Here is a 14,350-nt window from a genome sequence, read left to right on the forward strand (position 1 = left end):
TTATACACATTGCACCAGGTAGAGCACATTATACACATTGCAGCAGGTAGAGCACGTTATACACATTGCACCAGGTAGAGCACGTTATACACATTGCAGCAGGTAGAGCACGTTATACACATTGCAGCAGGTAGAGCACGTTATACACATTGCAGCAGGTAGAGCACGTTATACACATTGCAGCAGGTAGAGCACGTTATACACATTGCAGCAGGTAGAGCACGTTATACACATTGCAGCAGGTAGAGCACGTTATACACATTGCAGCAGGTAGAGAACGTTACACACATTGCAGCAGGTAGAGCACGTTATACACATTGCAGCAGGTAGAGCACGTTATACACATTGCACCAGGTAGAGCACGTTATACACATTGCAGCAGGTAGAGCACGTTATACACATTGCAGCAGGCAGAGCACGTTATACACATTGCAGCAGGTAGAGCACGTTATACACATTGCAGCAGGTAGAGCACGTTATACACATTTCAGCAGGTAGAGCACGTTATACACATTGAACCAGGTAGAGCACGTTATACACATTGCACCAGGTAGAGCACGTTATACACATTGCACCAGGTAGAGCACGTTCTACACATTGCACCGGGTAGAGCACGTTATACACATTGCAGCAGGTAGAGCACGTTATACACATTGCAGCAGGTAGAGCACATTATACACATTGCGCCAGGTAGAGCACATTATACACATAGCGCCAGGTACAGCACGTTATACACATTGCACCAGGTATAGCTCATTATACACATTGCACCAGGTATAGCTCATTATACACATTGCGCCAGGTAGAGCATGGTATACACATTGCACCAGGTAGAGCACATTATACACATTGCGCCAGGTAGAGCACATTATACACATAGCGCCAGGTACAGCACGTTATACAGATTGCACCAGGTATAGCTCATTATACACATTGCACCAGGTAGAGCACATTATACACACAGCGCCAGGTAGAGTGCATTATACACATTGCACCAGGTAGAGCATGTTATAAACATTGCGCCAGGTAGAGCGCGTTCTACACATTGCGCCAGGTAGAGCACGTTATTCATATTTTGCCCCAGGTAGAGCACGTTATACACAATGCGCCAGGTAGAGCACGTTATACATATTGCAGCAGGTAGAGCACGTTATACACATTGCATCAGGTAGAGCTCATTATACACATTGCACCAGGTTGAGCACATTATACACATTGTGCCAGGTAGAGAATGTTATACACATTGCGCCAGGTAGAGCACGTTATACACATTGCACCAGGGAGAGCGTGCTATACACATTGCATCAGGTAGAGTGCATTATACACATTGCAGCAGGTAAAGCACGTTATACACATTGCACCAGGTAAAGCACGTTATACACATTGCAGCAGGTAGAGCACGTTATATACATTGCAGCAGGTAAAGCACGTTATACACAATGCACCAGGTAGAGCACGTTATACACATTGCACCAGGTAGAGCACGTTACACACATTGCAGCAGGTAGAGCACGTTATACACATTGCAGCAGGTAGAGCACGTTATACACATTGCAGCAGGTAGAGCACGTTACACACATTGCAGCAGGTAGAGCACGTTATACACATTGCAGCAGGTAGAGCACGTTATACACATTGCAGCAGGTAGAGCACGTTATACACATTGCAGCAGGTAGAACACGTTATACACATTGCAGCAGGTAGAGCACGTTATACACATTGCAGCAGGTAGAGCACATTATACACATTGCAGCAGGTAGAGCACGTTATACACATTGCAGCAGGTAGTGCACGTTATACACATTGCAGCAGGTAGAGCACGTTATACACATTGCAGCAGGTAGAGCACGTTATACACATTGCAGCGGGTAGAGCACGTTATACACATTGCAGCGGGTAGAGCGCGTTATACACATTGCAGCAGGTAGAGCACGTTATACACATTGCAGCAGGTAGAGCACGTTATACACATTGCAGCAGGTAGAGCGTGTTATACACATTGCAGCCGGTAGAGCACGTTATACACATTGCAGCAGGTAGAGCACGTTATACACATTGCAGCAGGTAGAGCACGTTATACACATTGCAGCAGGTAGAGCACGTTATACACATTGCAGCAGGTAGAGCACGTTATACACATTGCAGCAGGTAGAGCACGTTATACACATTGCGCCAGGTAGAGCACGTTATACACATTGCACCAGGTAGAGTGCGTAATACACATTGCAGCAGGTAGAGCACGTTATACACATTGCACCACAATGCTCAGGCGGGTCGTACAGGTACAAAGCGAATCGTTGCTGAGCGATGGATTTAACGAAGAATCCATTTGCAACGCTGGTCGCAAGGTGATTGACAGGAAGAGGGCGTTTGTGGGTGGCAACTGACCGTTTTCTTGGTGTGTTTGGGAAAACGCAGGCGTGTCCAGGCGTTTGCAGGGCGGGTGTCTGATGTCAATTCCGGCTCCAAAAAGACAGACATGATCTTAGAAACTTAGAAACTGCACAAAATGTTTTTGCAACGCTCCGCCGCACAAGCGATCGCACACTTACAAAGCGAATATACACTCCCCTATAGGTGGCGACTATCTGATCGCTGCGCTGCAAAGAATAGCTAGCGAGCGATCAACTCGGAATGAGGGCCTTAGACGCTATAAAAGTGTTACAGGGGGAGCGAGAGGGTGACAATGCTGCTGGGCTGTTATCATACCGGAGGTATGCATTCAGGATCCCGGCAGCCGTAATACCGACGCCGGAATCCCGCCAGCCGCCAGAATACCGATGCCGGCATCCCGAGGAGATCAGGATCCCGCCGCCACAGGTTTAGCGTGCGGGAGGGGGGATAGGTTTAGGCACACCCAGGGGGGCGGTATAGGGTATGGGGTGGGGGAGGTTAGGGTTAGGCTGCAGTGAGGGGGGATAGGTTTAGGCACTGTTGGGGGGAGGTTAGGGTTAGGCTGTGGGTAAGGGGGGGTTAGGTTTAGGCACTGCTGGGGGGAGGTTAGGCTGTGGGTAAGGGGGGTTAGGTTTAGGCACTGCTGGGGGGAGGTTAGGTTTAGGCTGTGGGTAAGGGGGGGTTAGGTTTAGGCACTGCTGGGGGGAGGTTAGGCTGTGGGTAAGGGGGGTTAGGTTTAGGCACTGCTGGGGGGAGGTTAGGGTTAGGATGTGGGTAAGGGGGGTTAGGTTTAGGCACTGCTGGGGGGAGGTTAGGCTGTGGGTATGGGGGTGTTAGGTGTCGGCACTGCTGGGGGGAGGTTAGGGTTAGGTTGTGGGTAAGGGGGGTTAGGTTTAGGCACTGCTGGGGGAAGGTTAGGGTTAGGCTGTGGGTAAGGGGGGTTAGGTTTAGGCACTGCTGGGGGGAGGTTAGGGTTAGGCTGTGGGTAAGGGGGGTTAGGTTTAGGCACTGCTGGGGGGAGGTTAGGCTGTGGGTAAGGGGGGTTAGGTTTAGGCACTGCTGGGGGGAGGTTAGGGTTAGGTTGTGGGTAAGGGGGGTTAGGTTTAGGCACTGCTGGGGGGAGGTTAGGCTGTGGGTAAGGGGGGTTAGGTTTAGGCACTGCTGGGGGGAGGTTAGGGTTAGGCTGTGGGTAAGGGGGGTTAGGTTTAGGCACTGCTGGGGGGAGGTTAGGGTTAGGCTGTGGGTAAGGGGGGTTAGGTTTAGGCACTGCTGGGGGGAGGTTAGGGTTAGGCTGTGGGTAAGGGGGGTTAGGTTTAGGCACTGCTGGGGGGAGGTTAGGCTGTGGGTAAGGGGGGTTAGGTTTAGGCACTGCTGGGGGGAGGTTAGGGTTAGGCTGTGGGTAAGGGGGGTTAGGTTTAGGCACTGCTGGGGGGAGGTTAGGGTTAGGCTGTGGGTAAGGGGGGTTAGGTTTAGGCACTGCTGGGGGGAGGTTAGGCTGTGGGTAAGGGGGGTTAGGTTTAGGCACTGCTGGGGGGAGGTTAGGGTTAGGCTGTGGGTAAGGGGGGTTAGGTTTAGGCACTGCTGGGGGGAGGTTAGGGTTAGGCTGTGGGTAAGGGGGGTTAGGTTTAGGCACTGCTGGGGGGAGGTTAGGGTTAGGCTGTGGGTAAGGGGGGTTAGGTTTAGGCACTGCTGGGGGGAGGTTAGGCTGTGGGTAAGGGGGGTTAGGTTTAGGCACTGCTGGGGGGAGGTTAGGGTTAGGCTGTGGGTAAGGGGGGTTAGGTTTAGGCACTGCTGGGGGGAGGTTAGGGTTAGGCTGTGGGTAAGGGGGGTTAGGTTTAGGCACTGCTGGGGGGAGGTTAGGCTGTGGGTAAGGGGGGTTAGGTTTAGGCACTGCTGGGGGGAGGTTAGGGTTAGGCTGTGGGTAAGGGGGGTTAGGTTTAGGCACTGCTGGGGGGAGGTTAGGGTTAGGCTGTGGGTAAGGGGGGTTAGGTTTAGGCACTGCTGGGGGGAGGTTAGGGTTAGGCTGTGGGTAAGGAGGGTTAGTTGTCGGCACTGCTGGGGGGAGGATAGGGTTAGGCTGTGGGTAAGGGGGGTTAGGTTTAGGCACTGCTGGGGGGAGGTTAGGGTTAGGCTGTGTGTGGGGGGGTTAGGTGTCGGCACTGCTGGGGGGAGGATAGGGTTAGGCTGTGAGTGGGAGGGTTAAGCGTCGGCAGTGCTGCGATTGGGATGCCGGTGTGGTTTCTCATTTCTAGCCTTATATGATGTAGCCCTGGCTCAGATCACTTGTATAAATGCTATTGACGGAAGCAGACGTTTTAGGCAGCTTGACAGGATGATCCCAGACGTAACGGGTGCACCACAGGTAGCAGCAGTGCCTGCACATTAGATTCATGTTATATTCTCATAGATCCTTAGCTTGGTCTAGTTGTGAATGGCGCTGGGAATATCAGGGAAACTTACTGTAGTGGATGCCATGACACTCCCAGAAGACACACAAGGCATGCAAGGAAAGCCACCACCCAAGTTCAGCCACCCCCCGCTCCTAGGCTACTTACCCTACCCCACAGCACTTACGCTGTCTCCGGCGCTCACCTCCCGCCCGCAGCACAGCGTAGAGCAGCCGTAGAGCCGTCTTCACTCTCTGCCCGGCCCCCGTGTGAATCCGCGGCTGCATGTGACCAGGAGGGGGAGGCACCACCAGAGGACTGGTAGTGGTAATGCTCCACCTCCTCTTTACAGGCAGGAAGTGCAGTCAATTGAGAGCCAGGAATTGGCAGCAGTGCAGCGCGTCTTTCGGGGACCCACACGTTTTAGAAAAGTGAGTCCCCATCCTCTGATCTGGGTAAAATACATTTGCGAACACTGTGTGTGTGTATATATGTATGTGTATATATATATGTGTGTATGTATGTATATATATATATATATATATAATAGTATGGTGAGGCACTGCAGTGCCTGGGTATTTGGAGCCTGTGCAGGGCACTGGCTCAGTGTATATTTAAGCAACAATGTGTATAGTTGATAAAGCTGAATTCTTTTATCGTATAAACAACCCTTTATGAGGTCTAAGAACACTGTACGCTGTTTACTTAAGAAGTACCGTAAGGGTACGCTAGTTGCGTAACGATCGCTCAGCCGTAGGCGAGACGCTCAAGCGTCACGTTCGCTCACGGCCCAGAGATCACAGGCAGGCACGCTATTGGCTGTGACTAACGTAATGATTCGCTATGGCGTAGCGGACGCTCGAGACCACGAGGAGATCACCAGCGGCGCAGACGCTCACAACGCTATACCTTTATATCTATACCTTTAACAATGAGATACACAGTATACCTTTATGTAGAGACAATGTGTAAGTGCAACCTGGTGTAACCTGATTAACTACAAAGCTGCTTGAGCGTCACCGACGCTCTGTGAACACTTAACACTATGAGAAAATACACAGATACTTGTTTAGGGTCCAAAGCCTATTATATGTATTATAACTAATATACTTGCAAAAAGGAATCACAGTACAAATGATACACTACAATATAACAGAGACTTCCTAACCAAATAACTATACAAGAAATACAATACAATACAATACTAATCAAGGGAAAATACGAGAGAAAGAGAAGAGAGGGAGAGAGAGAGATATGAGAGAAATGGCTCACAGTAAGACAATATGATTACGGAGAGAAACTTACGCACAAGGGGAAACGATCGCAAGCGCCTCTGGACATCCAGCTTCCCGATTATCAGCAATGAGAACCGTTTGAAGAGAAGTGTAAGCTGGATGCCACAGGCCCGTCTTTTATGCTCCACACACAATGCAATCTAATGGTCTCTACAATCTTATCGTCCATTGGACACAGGAATTCGGCTTCGCATTATAACAAAAGGTCATAGGTTGATTCATACAAGTGGGCTGTGACGATTTCAAACAGCTCAGGTGGGTGGGACACTGCGTTTCCCGCCGCATACCTGAGTAAGAGTAAATAATAGTAATGGACATAAACTTCTTATGTCCATAACTATTCGTACGAGCGATTAATACGCTCCAAACCAACACCGGAATATTGCTATTTAAATACTCTTCCGATGGGTACCAAACACTACTGTATGACTCCTGTTAGACCCTTCCTACTATGCAAAGAGGGATTCCTCCGTTCAGGGACATTCTATATTAACCAAACTTCCAGAATCTATCAAAGGGACCATGATCTATAAACTACGTTAATTGTGAAAATATGTAACGATTGGGTCGCACGCTACGACTACATACTCTTTACCGTAAATACGCATACTGAGTGCGAGCGGGTGCACGCAACAGCGGGTATGCGCTATCACGGGAAAGCGCACGCATGCGCAGCGCGGACCAGTGTGAGGTGCAAATATGGCAGTGTGTATAGGGATATTTTTCTGACTTTGACAGTCCACCCTTTGGCAGTCAATAATAACTGCCACCTTCTAAAACATTTCAAAAGGAGAAAAATATATGTCAGGGGTTAATTCATTTCTATGGTTGGGTAAGGGAGGAGAGAGGAGAAGGTGTGAAGAGGGTATAACCTAGTGAGATAGCAGAAGCATGTGTGTATGAGTCCATGTTTGGGGGGTCATGTATCATCGTGCCGTACGTGTTGTAAATCAAGCTTCGAGGTATTGCGAAGTATACATTTGAATTCCTTCTTATCCCGTATCAAGGGTCTGTGGATGGGCTGTCAAACTCTACCGAGCTCATTTTGGCTTTTAGTTGTAACAAAATGGGGACGCACATTTTAGTTGATGATACATGAATGGGGGAAGTATGTGGTTGCTGATATCTGTGCCTGTATTCCCTATCGACTATGTGTGTCATTACCTGAGGGTTGTAGAGATGAAGATAAAGAACACTTATGGAAAATGCAATGATATTCTGTCAGGTAAATGTACATCTGTCGTTGAAGTTTTGTTCGGTATCAGTTGAAAGTCGTCTTCTTTGCGCTGTTTTGCTCGTTAGGCATGAGCAATAAGCTTTGTCAATGCCATCAGATTTACAAAAAATGTTGGGCTAGCGTAAGTTTAAGAATACTAGGGAAACTGGGGATCCATGGCAAAGTTCATCAAATGTCCATTTCTCAAGTGGTCAAAACTCCTTCTTTGGTCCATCCGTTGTCTGTATAGCGTCTCGTCAACTTCCTCGTCCAAGGGGGTCTTTTTATCTTGGAGAAAAGCAGAAAAACAGGTGAAAGAAACGGACCGTATAATCGCATTTTCATCACATCATGGTTTCTATCATTGGGTCATAAATCAAATCCAGGTTAATTACGGTTTCTTCACTCCTCAAGCTCATCACTCTTGTACTTTGTTTGCACCTCATTAAAGCCTGCCCGCATCTAAATATCAATCCAATAGATATAACAACACCTAAGATACATAGGAGAAATTTCCCAACATCCATTATGACTCCTTGAGCCCAGTCTCCCAAACCGGAGAACCAATTTCGCGGGTTCAACCATGACACCCAACCAGTCAGCTCATTACCTACAGCAGCAAGAGTGAGATTGTGTTTTCGGTGAAATTCCCACTTTAATTGGAGAATATCGTCCATCTTTTGGTCTATGACCTCTACCGGATCCTCGGTGCTATTTGTGATATACGTGCAACACTTCACGCCGTACTGCGTTGCCAATGTAACACAATATCCGCCTGTTACTGCTGTAAGATAATTAAGAACCATTCTATGCTGTACCAGTTCTGTTTTATAAGCTTGGAGTTCTCTTCCAGGGTATCTAAACGTGTCATCATACATTTCAGTGATATTATCTAACAAATTGGCGAGTGCGGAAATGTATCTATAATTCATCACTCCTCGAGCGGTACGAGTGAAATCTAACGCCACCAGAACCTGAATCCCGGTGGATTCATGGATCAGATCAGAGGCCGGATGCTCTAACCTTTCTGACAGTTGTCTTTTAACCCGGTGCTTGTAATGAGTGTGAGTATAAGGAGCTTGGGCACCACGGTGTATGTCTTTCATTTTGTCGTGTGTTACAGTCATCACTTCAGGCAATACTTTTCCAATATAACACAATCCTTCAGAGTTTGGGGCAAGCCACTTGTACGCCTTTCTCCCGCATATGAAATATGCATCATCGGGGAGAACATATGGGACGGAATATGTCATTACCATGTTACACATTTTCCATGTGAACTCTCCTAACCCTAATTCTCCCATCTGTTTAGTACACGTATCAGTTTGTACGATATGTGCACAGTATCCTGGTGATACTTCTCCAACTCTCGTAATCCTATTTCCTAAGGTATACCTATACCGGAAAGATTTTCCTCTACTGGCTATGTGGCGTACAAGCTCTGTATCTGTAGGCATTCTATCTGCTCTATGCGAAAAGGTCATGGTTTGGTTGCTCCATGACACTTCCCAATTTCCCGGCTTTCGGGGATTGGAGATGTTAAAACATAATAGGGACCTATCCACATGGTATTGGTGGAGCTTCAAACTAGGAGGGCTGGAGATATTAAACCTCCGGTCCACCGGTCTCCCACCCTTTAACTCAAGTACCTCCCCTAACGTTAAAGGAAATGGTACTAGCCCTGATTTGCTATGACCCTGAGGTACTTGAGAGCATACCCAACAATCTGTTTTATTTAACACGTTACCCACTAAGGAGTGATGGTCACTCAATGGATGCCGGTCCATATGGATATTAAAACTGGATTGGCACTTCTTTATGCATCCATCTTCAACCATTGTCACAGAGCCTACAGATACAGTTTTCTTTTTGAACTAACAATCCTTCAAAGAAAATGTTTACAGATAACATGGTTGTTAGATCGTGCCCGGTACTCGCCTTTGCTTGGTGATTGGGTTGCTATTGGAAATTTACACCTCCGTCTCAGTCATCAGGACCTTTCTGGATCCTTTCTCGACCTCACTGGTACTCTCACTGAAACAGACTGCTCTGGTCAACATCATGGTTAACGGGAAAATCCATATCACAGTCTCTTGGGGCAAGTCCATCTTACAGGAGGAGAAAAGAAGAAATTTGTAAAGGGGGTATAAGAAAACAGTTTGAGGGGGAGAGAACTTGTTACGATAATAAGTTCTCTCGTCTTGTTGTTCTTCTTGTTCTGCTGTCCTCTCAAAGGTGCTGTCTCTCAGTCTTCCAAACGAACATTCTGGTGATGCAATATTCCTTCCCAACCGATGATCTTTCTGTAAGGAGCAAAAATCTGGCATTACCATTGGTCCAACTGAGGGGTGACATAGCATTTTTAAACAATGAAAACATGAGTGGGAAGAGAGAGACAACAAAAAAAACAAAAGAGATAGAGAACAATTCATGTGCATATATACATTACATAACTCGACAATAACCATCAATAAGAAAAGAGAAACAAAACATTTTTAAACATTGTCAACATTAAGAAAACATTGTTAGCATTAGAAAAACATTGTCAGACTTATTAGGCTGTCATATCTATGTGTCTAATGGTCTCCTTGAGCAGTCCCTCCCCACCAGCACCTGCATTACTCCACTGTCTGTATCTGGCCAGAAATACATTGTGGCGGAGGTCATGCTGGGGTTTGGTAGACTTCTGCAAGGACCAAGTGGATATGCAATGTGTGAATTCTTACCAATACTCGTCAGAGATGGGGATAGAGAGAGAGAGAAAAAAAAACATTTCACAGATACATTTACAACGTTTCACCTGGTCATTCCTGTGTCTTTCAGTGAATGACCTCCCAATTTATTAACCGTTACCTCAGGCTTACCATCAGTCCTAATGTTCACCTTTCCTGACTACATATCATGAGTGTGGACCAAAATTCTTCCTGTCGGATCTCTGATTATAATTTGGTGTGTCCTTACTTTGCTCATTTCTTGGTCTAGGGGGTCTAACTTTATGTGGGCTGTTACAGTTGCTAGCATAATGCCCTTCTCTTCTACAATGATAACAAATCCTGGGCTTCCTCCACGTGTCAATGACCTGAGGTTTTGGTTGATTTGATGCCTCCTCAAACGCTCGGATGCTCATCATCATCAACCGTTTCCCCTGTACTTCCCTGATTCCTTGGATTTCATGATTATGGTGTTGTCTTTCTCTTGATCTACAATCTCTTGCAAAGTGTCCCTTTTTATGACAATTGTAACAGACTTCCATATCTGGATTTCTCGCAGGGGTGTGGGGCTTTTGTTGGGGTGGTCTTGTGGTTAGGGCCTGTATATTTGCTGCCATTAACTTATCTCTTAGTGACTCTCTGTATCTGGTGATATTCTGATCATGATTAATGACGGCCTCTCTTAGTGCGGCCACCGAGATATCTCTCCAGTTTGGGTTGGTGGTCTGTACCCTTGTTTTTAATTCATCCTTTAAACCATTCATTAATACCTTAACCGCTATTCCTTTATGTTGTGCATTTGTCTTGATGTCTGCGATCCCAGTGTTTCTAGCCATTATTTGCAGTGCTCGATTAAAATAATTAGAAACATTTTCCCTTTCGTTTTGCCTTATGGAGAAAATTTCATTCCACTTGACAGCGGCTGGGAAATATATTCCTAACTGTCGGTTAATCTGCCTAATACATTCCTGATTGTGTTCCTCCATACAAGGTACCTCCGTGTCTAATTTACAATCAGCAATGAATTTTGCAGGGTCAACACTGGAGGGCAAACATGCCCTCAGCACTGTCCGCCACTCTTTGTTGGTGGGTTCTGTGGCGTTTCCTAGTTCTTTAATAAACCTTTGACATTTGGCTAGATTTTTCCTAGGATCAGGGAATTCAGACATAATTGATCTCAATTCGGTCCGGGACCAGAGACAGCGCATTGCACTGTCCTTGACGGGAATGATTCCCTGATCGTCAGTCTTCCCATTGGGGACTGAGATCACCCTGGCCAGATCGAGCTCAACTACATCATCTTGTGTTGGTCTTACATTTTGGGGTACATCTGTTTGTGCGTGATATGAAACATTGTACGTACCTGTGGACACGACCTCACCTGACCCTCCGTTAGGGGGTTTGATTATGGCCTTTACCAATTTGGTCGCGTCCACCTGGATGTCTTGTAGGATGGCTTCCGGAAGAGGTGCCGACATTGTTCTGGCCTCACTTTCATGAGTGTATTCCTGGGGGAAGTTTGACATGGGGTGCAACTTGCATAGGTTAATAGTTGTACATTCAACAGTATTACAATAATCATTGTTACATTTATTACACTTATTCTTATAATTTATACTACAGTTGCTAAGAGCGTTTTTATTGTTCAACCTTGTGCTTTTCTCCGCAACCACAATCCTCCCTGCTGCCATGTCTCTCCCCTCAAGATAAGAGTCAGAAAAGTCAATTGAATCTCTTTGTAATTCACCTTCCTGTTGCCATAACTGCAAATAATCATAATGTTTACTTCGTCTCTTTGTTGGTTCAATGAGACCTATCCTCCTCCTTAAATTTTGTAACACTTTTGGGCTAAAGCTGCCTATATTTGGGAACTTCTCCCCATCATGTACAGTCATTCTTTCCCATTCATCACATAAAACTTCTGTGTGACTTCCATGTTTCTCACACATTGGCCCTCATTCCGAGTTGTTCGCTCGGAGATTTTCATCGCATCGCAGTGAAAATTCTCTTAGTGCGCATGCGCAATGTTCGCACTGCGACTGCGCCAAGTAACTTTGCTATGAAGAAAGTAAGTTTACTCACGGCTTTTTCATCGCTCCGACGTTCGCATTGTGATTGACAGGAAATGGGTGTTACTGGGCGGATGCACGGCGTTTTAAGGGCGTGTGACTCAAAACGCTACCGTTTCCGGAAAAAACGCAGGCGTGTCTGGAGAAACGGTGGGAGTGCTTGGCCGAACGCTGGGTGTGTTTATGACGTCAGCCGGGACCGAAAAGCACTGAACTGATCGCACAGGCAGAGTAAGTCTGGAGTTACTCAGAAACTGCTAACTCGTTTGTGATCGCAATATTGCGCATACATCGGTCGCACATTTAAGAAGTTTAGATTCACTCCCAGTAGGCGGCGGCTTAGCGTGTGTAACTCTGCTGAAATCGCCTTGCGAGCGAACAACTCGGAATGAGGGCCATTATGTACCTGGCCGATCCTACTGGACGGTCTTCTGAATCAACCCGAACCGAGGTTGATCGCCCCCTACCTGAACAACTGGCCCCCATAATCTGCAGGTGTTGCTTACTACTCCTTTGATCTTTATATCAAGGTCTTCAGCGAACCCTTACAGACAAACCAAGATGTCCTGGGCAGGCTGGCGGTGGCGGTTTACCAAGTGCCCCACTCACTTCTCGCCCACGTTGGCCAGTACTGCAATCACTGTATCCAGAGCTGCGGTACCCAACTCAGGGCCCCTGTGAACCTTTATTTACTGGGGCGCGTTCCCCAGCAAGTATCGGTTGTTGGATAGTTCCTGAGTGACCAGCGAACTTCCCTTCCAAAAATAAAAAATTACACAAATCACGTCAGAATGTACAAATAGCGTTTATGACCTTTGTACGAAAATGGTACCGGTCAGGTTTACTAATGCACACAATTACGTGCGGTACAATCGTTCAGTACATAAGCAACTAATCTTATGTACGGAGCGACCAACGGAAACGAAAATTTCGGCTGCGAATTCCTTCAGCCAGAGCTTGTATGGCCTATATGGGTTCTGCACCAACCCCCGGGGTTGTGCCTCTTACCTCTATAGCGGACTTCCTTGTCTATTGTACTTGTTGCCTTATGACCTCCTGGTCTGTTACCTTATGACCTCCTGGTCTGTTACCTTGTGGTCCGCTATACTCTAATGCTCAAATATTATTTTTAACCAAGGATGCCTCCCTAGCCACCGTATATGTCACTTACACGTATGTTCCTGACGAGTACCCGACTTTCCTTGTGGTTCCACCTTAAAGTTATATAAACTTATGTATAATACAAACAAAACCACTCACTCACCACATGTACACTTTTGTTTCTATTTCTATTTCTGCTCAGAAATTTTTTCTTTAGACCAGCTGTGTTACCAATTAGGAGCAGGATCTGTTAATTTAAATTTCGTATCCAAAAAATAGATTTGCGTTATTTCTCGCCTGTTGCGCTATTTACCGCGTTGCGTTACTTATCGCTTTGCGTGTCTTATCGCTCTTGCGTTAAAAATCAACTTATCGTGACTTGAGCTACGTGGGCGTAACCGGACGCTACGCTGCGTAATGTACGCTGCGTGCCTCGGCCTTTGGATTGCGTACGCAAGTCTCAGTTAGGGACACGTGTACGCAAAGCAAAGATCCACCGTAACACAATTTATACTTTTATCAATGTAGATGATCCCTGATCATCTACCGCACACCACACTGACTTCGCCTTATCTCCCAGGCAAACCGTGTGTTGGTCTATACTTTAACTATTACCTCTATTCTTAAACTATGAAATAACAGCAAATCTCTTTTAGCACTTTTCTATCAACTATAAAACTGGCAAACAGGATAGTGATATACGAAAATTTTAAATGAAAAGGAAATACAGATGTATACGTGCGTGTATACGCAAGACAGAAGAAAAATACAGTTTTAAAAGACACAAGCGTTTTGTTCTTACCTCCGGTTCCCGGATTCCTTCAGCACTCTTTATCTAAGCGAAGCAGACGCTTATCCCGTCAGCACTGCGAGACAACCTCCCGCCCTTTGCTGAGGGATAATGTCTGCTGATCTACCTAGTGCAGATATGTGAAGGACTGGACGGCCCCCAATTGATAAAGCTGAATTCTTTTATCGTATAAACAACCCTTTATGAGGTCTAAGAACACTGTACGCTGTTTACTTAAGAAGTACCGTAAGGGTACGCTAGTTGCGTAACGATCGCTCAGCCGTAGGCGAGACGCTCAAGCGTCACGTTCGCTCACGGCCCAGAGATCACAGGCAGGCACGCTATTGGCTGTGACTAACGTAATGATTCGCTATGGCGTAGCGGACG

The sequence above is a fragment of the Pseudophryne corroboree genome (genome assembly GCF_028390025.1).
Source record: "Pseudophryne corroboree isolate aPseCor3 chromosome 3 unlocalized genomic scaffold, aPseCor3.hap2 SUPER_3_unloc_11, whole genome shotgun sequence".
NCBI lineage: Eukaryota > Metazoa > Chordata > Amphibia > Anura > Myobatrachidae > Pseudophryne > Pseudophryne corroboree.